General features: G+C 41.3%; 1 protein-coding gene across 1 annotated transcript in view; it reads right to left on the bottom strand.

Annotated features, from left to right (window-relative positions):
* The window catches only part of CCBE1 (collagen and calcium binding EGF domains 1), a 524,308-nt gene that overhangs the window by 167,726 nt on the left and 343,692 nt on the right, over window positions 1–12,890 (bottom strand). The gene's annotated exons all lie outside the window — the stretch shown is intronic.

The following is a 12,890-nucleotide window of genomic DNA, read 5'->3' as shown; positions in this document are numbered from 1 at the left end:
GTCACCCTCGCAGACTATTTGTCCTGAGGGAACCCTCCCTCCAAACCATCTTCCAGGCCAAGGAGATGACCCAACCTCAGGCTGAGGGGGGAAGGACCTTCGTCAGGGTGCAAGGCCTCGCGCTTCTCTGGGGGCTATAGGCACAATCCGCTGGCAAAGGGGACCCCGCGAGGCTTCCGAGGCCCAGAGTGACTCATAGGCCAAGTGGGAAGATGATTTGTGCGGGCGGATGGTTTTGTTTTGTTTCTTCACATCCCGCCCAGTGCTGTGAACAGCACTGTAAAGGCCGGCTCTTCTCAAAGCTGATGCCAGGCCCGAGGCAGCCCCTGCCCTCACTGAAATGTTGGCGGGAAATGTGAACCCAAATGCTTTCCTAATAAAATCTGCAGGACCCAGAGATTCTTTCTCTTTTGTTTCCTGGTTTTATTGAGATACTGCACTGTGTAAGTTTAAGGTGTGCCGCGTGATGATTTGACACATATACACACGTAAATGATGACCACAGTAAGTTTAGTTAACATCCATCATCTCATGGAGATACAAAACAGAGATTTGTAAAATCTCCTTTGCAGAGGCCCTCTGATCTCCACGCAGGGGCGTCTCCCCTTCCCCCCACCCCTGCCTCTACAACGTTGGTTGACTTCATTTTGCATTGAGACGAGCAGTTCATGGGTCCCTTCTGAGGGTCGGGCACTGATGTGGGCCATGTCAACATCACAAAAGAAAAGAGAGGCTGGGGCCACAGGCCTTAAGGAGTTTAACGTCCAGCCTGAGAGACAAGACAAAGGAAACCGAAGAAAAACCTGTATCTTAGGGTCCTCCACCTTTAAATGAATGTTAGAAGGACATTTAAAAGGACATGTAACTATGTTAAGGATCTTTAAATGGAAATGGTTATTTCTCCGTGATGGGCACATGGGAGGGGTTCAGTACACCAATTTCTCTATTTTTAATAAAACTGTAAAAAGGTGTATTAAAACAGCAAACGTGAGTTTACAGTAGGTAGAATTAAGCTGCTGATTCAAGTGAGAAACTATTTTTCAAGTAAAAGCTAAATTAATGAAAATCAATACACATGACAGTTTTTGTGTATCACTTTATGGTATTCAGCACATTCTTCATGCCATCCTAGCCTCACAACCCTGTGAGGTGAGCAGGACAAATATATTTGTCCCCATTTTACAGAAGAGAAAACTGAGGCTCAAAGTGATACAGCTCTTAAGTGGAAGGGACAGGACTGGAACTCAGAGTGGCCAACTCCTTGTCCAGTGCTCTCTGGCTGCCCCTCATTTGTAATTCTTACGGCAGAGTGTGATATTTTTGAACAGAATCAAAACACATCTTAGTCTGCAGTCCGTCTTTAATCCTTCCTGGAGACTGGATCCTGCACGTAAGAGGCTGAGGAAGAGGCAGCTTCGTTTCCCAAAGAAACGCAGTCAGAGCTTGTAGACAGTGGCCTTTGGGCGCTGGTGTCCAGGACGACAGGACGAACCCTCTGGAGGTTCCCGCCCCAGTGCAGGGGAAGCCTGCCACTTGGCCTCTTTTCGCATTTTCTAGGCTGTCAAAGGCACTCTCCCCCAAAACGATCTGGTGGCACCCCACAAGGTCCCACGAACCAGTTACAAAGGCCAGGTGGTTGAGATGCTGCCGCCTTGGTGACCAGAGGGCAGCCATAGGGATAATTAATTGGTATTTGCTGTTTCCCCTCTGAGTATGCTTTTTATGTAAACTCCCCCAATATTAAACTGATCTCTATAATCACTGCTAAACAAAGCTCCTGCCCACACGCTAAGGGGCTTATGGCCTTGTTTTCCAAAGTTAATTCCCTCTGGAACTGCCCAGCTCTCCCTAATAGGTCCAGGTGAGGTTAGCTTTTATTTACTGTTTATTTCAGAGTCTCAGGAGAAAAGCAGCAAAGACTTCAACAGCCACTGGCGAGGGACCACGGGGGAAACAGGGCAAAGCAGGACAAGGGGAGGTTGGGACTTCTTTTGTACGTGACATAAAGAGCTAGTCAATACTATTGTGGGCACAGTGGAGGGTACTCCAAGCAATCAGCCGGGGGTCATTGTTAGGGGCTAATCTACATGTGTATTTCCCAAGAACTCGATTAGGGAAGATGAATGGATTCGTCCATGTCCTTAATTCTTCTAGCCCAAAGCTGCATTTTTCCAGCAGTTACGCCAGCTCATACCCAACCCAGTTTCGGCAAAAGCAAGGAGCCTGGCTTCTGAACTCCACCTCTGTTTAATTCATTAATTCATTAGGTGGATCAAAGAAAACTCCCTCCTCACAGCTGCCAACACACGGGCTGAACTTTAGGCAGCTAGAGCCCCTTTCAACTTGGCATGGTTTGGAGAAACATTTCCAGAAGTAAGGAAAATGAGAGTGGTTGAGGCTTGCAGGGATGTTGAAGAAGGGGAGGCTCAGTTGATGTGGGGTAGACAATCTAGAATGACAACTGGATTGGGGAGATTTTGAGGAGAAAGGGGCTAGGGACTGGCTAGCACGAAGAAAACAAAGTCTAAACATAACCCGCCATCAAAGTGGCTCTTTTATCTTGGATGTATACAGGAGGTCCCTTTTCTAGAAGCATTCTAGGTGGACTGCTTCACCCACAGCACTCTTGAGAAAATGGGCATATATGGAGTGAATTTTCTGTACCCTGGGTGGGCAGGGGGCACACTCACAAGTGAGCTCATGGCATTTGAGTCTAGTAATTTCACCTTGAAGCAATGTTTTAGGTTTGGGCGAGAAAAGTGTCTGTTGGAGGACTTATGGGTTATCACTCCATAAAGTGTATAAAACCAACTCGATGTCTGCATGGAGACTATCCTCTTAGTAGATGTATTTTAATCCTGGAATAACTCCATCTGTCTCATACCACACTGGAGGACCATCTCCTCCCACAAGCTGATACACGTTCATTTGGCCAAAGCAACTTAACTTTAGTTGTAACCAAAGCAAAACTCAACTCATGCAATCATTAAACACACACACACACTGAAGTTCAACAAATTCAGCTGTCAAGAGTTAAGCAAAATATATGTATATATAATAACAGTTATTATTTATTGAATACTAACAATATGCTAGTGGGCACTCTTCCAAGTCCTTTATGTAGATTACCTAATTAGTTCTCACAATAACCCTGTGAGGTAGACACGATTATTATCTCCACTTTACAGATAAGGAGTCTGAGACTCAGAGAGGATAAGTCACTCACCTAAGGTTGTACAGCTGGTTTCAGGTGGAGCCAGGAGCCAGGACTTGAACCCTGGTGTTTTTTCAGGAATATCCATCTAATCACTGCGTATACCACCTCCCAATACGGTGGGTGTATATACATATTCACAGTTGATTCTCCTGTGGCTACATGAGAACTAGCAGATAGAGTAAAAAAATTTAGGAGTCAAAGGGCACAGGAATAATGTGGTTCAGAGTTTGAGGGAGGTGGGAGTGAAAAAGGTGTGATGTGCAGCCAGTAATTTATTTGGTCAATTATAATGATGCCAGATATGCTTAAAAAATAAGTATACCATTCAACTTCCCAAGGCTGCCTTATAAAGTTTAAGGAATTCTCTCTCTGTTCCCAGAGTTCCAATTCACTCTTAGGGTTTGTGAACAATATATGTTTAAGCATTTACCATGTGTCATTTATTTTGTCCTTCTTTGATTCAATGTATTCTCCTCTATACTCTACTATTTTTTAAAATTAATTAATTAATTTGGTTGCACCAGATCTTAGTTGCAGCTCAAGGGCTCCTTATTTGAGGCTCAAGTCCTCCTTAGTTGTGGCACACGGGCTCCTCAGTTGTGGCATGCAAACTCTTAGTGGCATACATGTGGGATCTAGTTCCCTGACCAGGGATGGAACCCGGGCCACCTGCATTGGGAGCGTGGAGTCTTAACCACTATGCCACCAGGGAAGTCCCTTTACTGTTTATTATCGTATGTCATGAGCACAGTATACAAGCTGCTGACAGTCTTTGCAAAAAAAAAAAAAAATCAATAGCTAAACTCTCTTTAATATTGACATATTGAGTCCAGAGATAAAATATACTATGCTTGTTCATCTCTCACTATCAGATCTTCCCAATTGATGAAACATTTCCCTACTAGAAGCAGGACGGAAGGTATATCAAGAAAATGTCCTTGGAGATGCTTATCAGAAACTCCATATTTATAAGTAGACAACTTATATCCCTTGTCACTTCCATAAAATTGGCACAAATGATCAACACCCTTCCTATATACCAGTTTATTAGTCAATATGAACACCTGAATCTTCTCTACCATTTTCAGACTAAATTGAAATAAGTATTGGGAATTCCCTGGCAGTCCAGTGGTTAGGACTCCAGGCTTCCACTGCAGGGGGCATGGGTTTGACCCGGGAACAAAGATCACGCAAGCTGATCTGCAGTGAATAAAAATCCCATAACATAATTGTGGCTAAAATACATAAATCAGTGAAGAGATGGGCCTCACAGGCATCTCTGGCTGAATTGAGAGCCCTATTGGAAGGGCATATGGAAACAGACATTTCATCTAAAAACAAAAATGAAATGTAGGGTAGTTGGGAGTGGTTGTGTTTTCCGGCAGTAATGCCCTGTTTGCAAGGCTTCCTTTTTTTTTTTTTAACGTCTTTCTTGGAGTATAATTGCTTTACAATGGTGTGTTAGTTTCTGCTTTATAACAAAGTGAATCAGTTATACATATACATATGTTCCCATATCTCTTCCCTCTTGCGTCTCCCTCCCTCCCACCCTCCCTATCCCACCCCTCTAGGCGGTCACAAACCACCGAGCTGATCTCCCTGTGCTATGCGGCTGCTTCCCACTAGCTATCTACCTTACGTTTGGTAGTGTATATATGTCCATGCCTCTCTCTCACTTTGTCACAGCTTACCCTTGCCCCTCCCCATATCCTCAAGTCCATTCTCTAGTAGGTCTGTGTCTTTATTCCCATCTTACCCCTAAGTTCTTCATGACCTTTTTTTTTTTTCTTAGATTCCATATATATGTGTTGGCATACGGTATTTGTTTTTCTCTTTCTGTCTTACTTCAGTCTGTATGACAGACTCTAGGGCAACCTAAGTGTCCATCAACAGAGGAATGGATAAAGAAGATGTGGCACATATATACAATGGAATATTACTCAGCCATAAAAAGAAACAAAATTGAGTTATTTGTAGTGAGGTGGATGGACCTAGAGTCTGCAAGGCTTCCTTTGGTGTAAAACAGGGACCACAGCTCTCTGCAGACCAGCCAGTAATTAGCAAGATGTCTGTCCTCCTCTGGCACTCCCCTTGTTGCCCAATTACAATATTTTGGGAACAACATCTTGAAAATTCACCTCTGATTTAGTTTTCTGTTATTTCAGAGGACCGTAGGCTTAAGAATTATAAGAGGAATCTTGGTGAGGATCGTGTCTGCTCTTTCACTTCTAGCCTCCACTTTTCCTTTGTTGACGTGGAAATGTGGACCCAGAAGAGTTAAGCGATCTGCCCCAGACGAGACAGGGCATCTGAAGCAGGGCTTGGGCTAGAGGCCAGTCTCCAGACTCCGCCAGGCTGCTGCGGCTTTCCCACTGCTGCTCAGCCCTCAGGAGCCTCCACTGGCTGCCCCGTGCTTGCACGCAGACCTTGAACCTGTGCTTGAACCCTGAGCAATATGCTTGTTGCACACAATGAAGTTACTCCTCACACTACTCCCCAGTCATTTATCAACACGATTACCTTGGTCCTGAGCTTGCTTTTGCAGCTGATGCGGATTCAAGTAGCCTCTGTGGAGGAGAAAACTTCCCTTGGCAATAGATTTGCAGGGCGTTTGGGCAAACAACTGATATTTCTACCCACTGGTTTGCCGGAATCAGCTCTTCCTGGCTTGTGAGAGCCAACAGTTAGCATCTCTTCCCAGCTCTGAGTTCACATTAGTAGCTTGAAATCAGCCACAGTGGGAGTATTTTTACCACTGAAGTTAGCAAGCGCTAAAAATCAGGACATTCTCCCCCCTCCCCAACCCCCATTAACGTTTTCAAAATATTTACTAGCGTATTCCTACTCCATTAAGGAGTGAAGAAATCAGAAAGTATCATTACTATTAAAACTAAAATATGATCTCATGGGCAAGAGATGTCCACCGTTTGCCAAAAAATGGGACATTTACATCATTATCTCAGAATATGTAAATAAGGGGAAACCTGGATTTCTGCCAAAGAAATGGCCTTTTTTGAGTTGTTAGAAGCAAAGCTATATTAAGATAATTCCTCTTTACTTGTTTTCTAATTAAACTAATTGAATCCGGAGTGACTAGGGGAAGTACAAGAGACATTTATCTGCAGGGGATGATGGTCTTGAAGGCCATCAATCCTCTTAGAGTGCTAAGACGGCAAATCTGAGAATGCCCATTTTGCAGCAGCATTGACCCATCTCCCACCCAGAGTTTGGCCGTCTCCAGGATTCTTCTCTCCTCCTCTTTTCGAAAGGACAGTTACCAGGGAGCCAATTCTCATTTTATCTTCACAGCACCCTGTAAGGTCAATATTATTATAATGCTTTTTTCCCCTGTACCACCCGTAATCCATAAGCCCTTTTAGCTCTGTAAGACTTACCTCTTCCCCACTTTTCACATGGCCTCCTTGAATACTTCTGACCACTCTCCTGTCTGCTCCAACTTGCTCACTGAGCTATAGCCACATTGGCCTTTTTTCTCTTCGTGAAATCACCCAAGCCCCTTGCTGCCTCAGGACTTTTGCACTGACTATTCTCACTGCCTGCGATACCCTCACCCAAATGTTTACATGATCGTTCTTGTCATTTTATTTGTCTCATAGCACCTCTCCAAAACTATTTTACTTATTATTTGTTTATTTGTTCGTTACCTGTCTCCCCTCATTAGAATCTAAGCTGCATGAGAACGGGGACCTTGTTTTTAGATCCCTGGCATCTAGAACATATGTGGTGCATAGTGGTGGTTGATGTAATGAATAACTGCAAGGAACTCTATTTCACAGATGAGGAAACAGATTAAGTAAGTTGTCTCATTTCACACAGCTATTAATTAGCATGAGTATACATTTTTTTTTCACATTCTTTTAATCAGTCCTCTGGAGTTTTTCTAAAATATTACTTCCCAGATGTTTGGAAATGTCAAAGTGCTTTGCTTTCCTTCCCAAATAGTCCACAGAAATCATTTGATCACTTTCAAAAGTCAGTTCAGTCCACTCCAGTCTTGTTAGCATCAGCTCTGACCGGGGTTGCCTCCAAGGCCTTTGATGTGAGTGTTCATCACATGAGGAGACAGGGCTCTACGCAGTGCCTCTGCCGTCTGCTGAGAGCCCCCGCCACCCCGCTTCTCTCTTGCCGGGGTGTACCATCTTAGGGAATGCCATTCTTTTTCCAGAGTGGCCCCTGCATCTTTACTGCAGACTATTAGCTTTTACAGTTGACTGCAACTTTATGGACACTTGTTTGTCAATTTTTGTTGTACTTTCTCCTTTGACCCCTTAAGCCCTAAAAATGCTGATCTTATATGTCCTGACCAATCTAATTAGCCCCTTTTAACCGCCAGATGCTTTCAATAGGGTTTTCAAGACGCTCCCCAGACGTTATCTTTATTCAAATGTCAGGAGCTGACCCACACTTACTGCAGGGTGTATGTGTTGTAAGTTAAAGGAATGAGCTTTAAAGAAACACAACTTGGAAATCTTTTAAGGTTTCTAAAATGACTTAAGAAAACAAGCAAGCATCACTGTGTACACTTGTGTTATCCTTCTATAGCTCAGGGACTTAGACCCCATCTAAGAATGATGTCTTCAGTTTATAGATGAAATTGTGACAATATAGAGTTTTCCAAGAATAGCAACACTTTAGAGTAGGGTAAAGGGGCTAAACTTGGGTCCAAGTGGATTTGTTATACTTATATTTCTACTTTTGGTTAGGTTTGAAAGTTTTCCATAATAAAAGATTTTTGAAGAGGCAAAACAAATGTCAAGATTTCTGAATCTGAATTTAATTTCAGATTAAATTTTATTACCTCCTCCAAACCATTTCTGTGGCTCCCCAAACTGCCATTTCTAATGTAGACAAAAATGTAAGGAAGATCCAGCAATTCCACTTCTGGGGGGAATTCCACCCAATTTCACTGAAAAAAAATGAAAGCAGGGACTAAAATAGATATTTATGTTCATACTAGCATTATTCACAATAGCCAAAATGTGGAATCAAGCCAGTGTCCATCAGTGGATGAATGGATAAGCAAAATGTGGTATCTACAGACAACAGAATATTATTCAGCCATAAAAGGAAGGAAATTCGGACACATGCTTGAGGACATTATGCTAAGTGAAATAAGCCAGTCCGGAGGAGGTGGGGGTGGGGGAGGAGGGAGGGGAAACAGAAAGACTGCAGTAGCCGCATTCTGCATTTATTGTTGCACTGGATCTGAAAGTCCACACAAAACACGACTTTTGACTTGAACACCTAGAAGCGCTAGTCTTTTAAATCCCTAAGAGAACAAGAAGACATGATTTTTCCTTCCAGAATTCCTGTGGTTAGACAGTGAGTATATTTATTTCATTTTGACATATATATATAATGTTTATCCATTCTTTCATCAAATGTAACTTGAATACCTGTTATGTAGCAGAGACATATTCCACTCAGATTCTACTCAGAACCCTTCATCTATCTCTTAGAACGCTTTCTTTCTTTCTTTTTTATTTTTATTGGAGTATCGTTGATTTACAATGTTGTGTTAATTTCTGTACAGCAAAGTGAATCAGTTATACATATACATATATCCACTCTTTTTTAGATTCTTTTCCCATATAGGTCATTACAGAGTATTGAGTAGCACATTTCCTTTGCTCTAGAGTAGGTTCTTATTAGTTATCTTTTCTTTTTCTTTTTTTTTTTTTTGCGGTACGCGGGTCTCTCACTGTCGTGGCCTCTCCCGTTGCGGAGCACAGGCTCCGGACGCGCAGGCTCAGCGGCCATGGCTCACGGGCCCAGCCGCTCCGCGGCACGTGGATCTTCCTGGACCGGGGCACGAACCCGTGCCCCCCTGCATCGGCAGGCGGACTCTCAACCACTGCGCCACCAGGGAAGCCCCATTTATCTATTTTATATGCAGTAGTGTGTATACGTCAATCCCAATCTCCCAATTTATCCCTCCCCTACCTTCCCCCCCAGTAACCATAAGTTCGTTTTCTACATCTGTGATTCTATTTCTGTTTTGTAAATAAGTTCATTTGTATCATTTTTTTAGATTCTACATATAAGCGACATCATATGATATCTATCTTCCTCTGCCTTACTTCACTTAGTATGATAATCTCTAGGTCCATCCATGTTGCTGCAAGTGGCATTATTTCATTCTCTTTTTATGGCTGAGTAATATTCCATTGTATATAAGTACCACGTCTTCTTTATCCACTCATCTGTCGATGGACATTTAGGTTGCTTCCATGTCTTGGCTATTGTAAATAGTGCTGCTATGAATGTTGGGGTACATGAATTAACTTTTATATTTTAAATGCATTAAGAGATATGAAATTCTTGTAGAAACTTTCATTTTTTGTGGGAGTAATATTTACACATTGTTCAATGCTTTGAACTCTTAAATGAAAGTTCTACATATGAACACAAGAGTATGAAACAAATATCTGTCCTTTATTTGAATACTTAGGCAGAGAAGAAAGTGAAAACTTAAAATGCATGGAGAATCCCAAACTTTTTTTTTTAATTTAATTTTTTTCATTGAGTGTATTTTATTTGTTTATTTATTTATTTATTGGCATATAGTTGCTTTACAATATTGTGTTAGTTTCTGCTGTACAGCAAAATGAATCAGCTATATGTATACATATATCCCTTCTGTTTTGGATTTCCTTCCCATTTAGGTCACCACAGAGCACTGAGTAGAGTTCCCTGTGCTATACAGCTGGTTCTCATTAGTTATCTATTTTATACATAGAAGTGTGTACATGTCAATCCCAATCTCCCAGTCCATCCCACCTCCCCACTTCCCCCCTTGGTATCCATACGTTTGTTCTCTATGTCTGTGTCTTTATTTCTGCTTTGCAGATAAGTTCATCTATACCATTTTTCTAAATTCCACATATATGTGTTAATATACAATATTTGTTTTTGTCTTTCTGACTTACTTCACTCTGTATGATAATCCCTAGGTCCATCCATGTCTCTGCAAATGGCACAATTTCGTTCCTTTTTATGGCTGAGTAATATTCCATTGTATATATGTACCACATCTTCCTTATCCATTACTCTGCTGATGGACATTTAGGTTGCTTCCATGCCCGGGCTATTGTAAATAGTGTTGCAATGAACATTGGGGTACATGTCTCTTTTAAAATTATGGTTTTCTCTGGGTATATGCCCAGGAGTGGGATTTCTGGGTCATATGGTAGTTCTGTTTTTAGTTTTTTAAGGAACATCCATAGTGTTCTCCACAGTGGCTGGATCAATTTACATTACAACTTTGTTTCACTCGTTTGTTTCAGCCTTTCTTCCCATCATACATTTTTCACTAGAGCTGCTAAAGTAGAGAGGTTTATTCATTCTGCCCCCAAATTTAATTATAAAATATGAAACATATATTTAGAAAATTTAAAAACATATAATAAAGTTGAAGGGATTGTAAACACCATGTATCCACCACCTAGATTTTAAAATTAATATTTTTCTATATTGTTCTATCATATCTATTCATCTACCTATCCCTCTATCTACCCATCATCTCTTGTTTTTTGTTTGTTTGTTTTGTATTTCTTAAAGTAAGTTTCAGGTTTCAGTGCATTTCAGCCCCAAATACACAAATGCAGGCATATCACTGGCTAGAGTTCAATAGTTTGTTTTTTTAAAAAACTTTTTTTAAATATTTATATGTTTTTATTTTTAAATTTATTTTATTTTTGGCTGCGTTGGGTCTTCGTTGCTGCACGCGGGCTTTCTCTAGTTGTGCAAGCGGGGGCTACTGTTTGTTGCGGAGCCCAGGCTCTAGGCACGCAGGCTTCAGTAGTTGTGGCATGTGGGCTCAGTAGTTGTGGCTCATGGGCTCTAGAGAGCAGGCTCAGTAGTTGTGGTGCACAGTCTTGGTTGCTCCACAGCATGTGGGATCTTCCAGGACCAGGGCTCGAACCCGTGTCCCCTTCATTGGCAGGCAGATTCTTAACCACTGTGCCACCAGGGAAGACCTAGAGTTCAATCGTTTTTAAGGATTCTCTTTTACTTTTTCAGTAAAACATACATATGGTGAAAGACATACATCTTAGTGTACTATTTAATGTTTCACAAAGACATATGGCTTAATATGCTTTTTTATAGCAAACCCCTATCAAGACAGGGTCCATTATCATCACCCCAGAAAATTCGCACCTGCCCCTTCCCAGTCAGTGCTCACCACCATTCCCCTAGAAGCAAACACTGTTCTGGTATTTTTCAACATAGAATAGTCTACCTGTTCAAGAACTTCTTACAAATGGCATAGTATAGCAGGTACATTGCCCAAGATGTCTTTCATTCAACTTGATGCTTTTGAGATTGACCCATGCTGTTTTGTGTATCAGAGGTTCATTCATTTTTATTGCTGAGTTGTAGACTATTCCATGGCTGTTTATCCATTCACCCATTGATGGACACCTGAACTGTTTCTACTTCCTGACTCTTATGAATAAAGCTGCTGTCAACATTCTTGGACACATCTTTTTTTTGAATTTTATTTTATTTATTTTTTTATACAGCAGGTTCTTATTAGTTATCCATTTTATACATATTAGTGTATACATGTCAATCCCAATCTCCCATTTCACCCCACCCCCCACCCCCCTGCCACTTTCACCCCTTGGTGATTAGACACATCTTTTTGAGGACATGTGCTTTCAAATCCTGCGAGTAGAACGCTAGGTCAGATGCAGTTCAGTTTAGTATGTTACTTTTATATGAAACTTCCAGAACTTTTTTCAGAAGTGGTTGCATTAGTTAACACTCCCTCTAACAATATACAAGTTCCAGTTGTACCACATCTTCACCGACACTTGCTGCTGTCAGTTTTTATAATTTTAAATACTCTAGTGGGTCTGTGGTAAAATGTCATTCTGTAAAAAAAGAAAAAGGAAAAAGGAAGAAAAAGGGAATTCCTTGGTGGTCCAGTGGTTAAGACTCCATGCTTCCACTGCATGGGGCACAGGTTCGATCCCTGCTTGGGGAACTAAGATTCCACAAGCCAAAAAAAAGCAACACAAGCAGCGCGGCCAAAAAAAAAAAAAAAAGAAAATGTCATTTTGTGATTGGATTTAATGTTAACTGACAATTACAGCAAACACCTTTCTATATGCTTAGCCATTTGTGTACCTTCCTTTGTTAAGTGTCTTACTCAAATATTTTGCCTTTCTATTTCTGTTTTTAAAATTTTTATTACTGAGTTGTAAGAGTTTCAGATATATATGTTTATATAAATTATATAATTTATATCTGACAAAAGACTGGAATCCAAGATATATATATGTAATTTATATAAAATACATAAACTATATATTTATATATAATTATACCTGAAAAAAGACATATATATCTCCCAGATTCCAGTCTTTTGTCAGATACACGGTTTTTGTGGGGTTTTTTAATTTTTGACTCTTGATGGTGGGATTGTGAGTGATCCTTTTTTTAAATATAAATTTATTTAGGTTTTTTTTGGCTGTGTTGGGTCTTCGTTGCTGCATGCAGGCTTTCTCTAGTTGTGGTGAGCAGGGGCTACTCTTCGTTGTGGTGCGCAGGCTTCTCATTGCGGTGGCTTCTCTTGTTGTGGAGCACGGGCTTTGGTAGTTGTGGCACGCAGGCTCAGTAGTTGCAGCTTGCGGGCTCTAAAGCG

This window comes from Stenella coeruleoalba, assembly GCF_951394435.1.
Source record: "Stenella coeruleoalba genome assembly, chromosome: 14".
Taxonomy (NCBI): Eukaryota; Metazoa; Chordata; class Mammalia; order Artiodactyla; family Delphinidae; genus Stenella; species Stenella coeruleoalba.
The sequence above is the reverse complement of the archived record's forward strand: the minus strand, read 5'-3'. Positions and strand labels throughout refer to the sequence as shown.